Genomic DNA, 702 nt, shown 5'->3' on the forward strand with positions numbered 1-702 from the left:
GCGTTATTTGTTCAGTGAAATTATCAACGTGGTCTGGTGAAAGACAGGACGTGAGGCGATTAACAATACAATTCCTGCACTTGGAAAAAACGCGCTCGGCAGGAACTGAAGTCGCAGGCACGCAGAGATAACGAAAAGCAAGCCGATAGAGTTTCAGAAAGCACCTGGACATCCCGCACCACCACCGAAGTGGGTCTTCGTTAGAGGAATAGATGGCGCGGACAGGATTGCAGCACCGGCGGGCTGTAGTGAATGACGTGATTGGCATTTGCTGGCTTTGGCCAGCCTCTAAGCCAGTGGTTCTCAACCCGCGACCCCACCACGAATTCAGATGCGGCCCACCATGCTGAACACAATTTAAAAAATAACTTTCAGTTTTACAATTCATTTTAGTTTTTAAATTAATTTAAAAATGTACTAAACAAATATAAGCTATAATCTTTTTATGTAAAATATGTTTTTTTCATATATTATTTTCAGACATGAGCAGACCTGTACTCACGTAATTAATGTTACGCATTTAACGAACACTTACAAGCGCGCTCTTTGGCAGAATTCAATTCAAATAGTCATCAGCAGCCATTAATTCGGTAAAATTGAGCATCAGAATGGATACATTTGTTATTAAGGGAGAAAAACGAAATGTGGAAAATGCCAGCGAAGGAACACATACAAACAAGAGTAGTCGCAGCAGTGAAGGTA

Source organism: Sinocyclocheilus anshuiensis, unplaced genomic scaffold, assembly GCF_001515605.1.
Source record: "Sinocyclocheilus anshuiensis isolate Anshui unplaced genomic scaffold, SAMN03320099.WGS_v1.1 scaffold984, whole genome shotgun sequence".
Lineage (NCBI taxonomy): Eukaryota > Metazoa > Chordata > Actinopteri > Cypriniformes > Cyprinidae > Sinocyclocheilus > Sinocyclocheilus anshuiensis.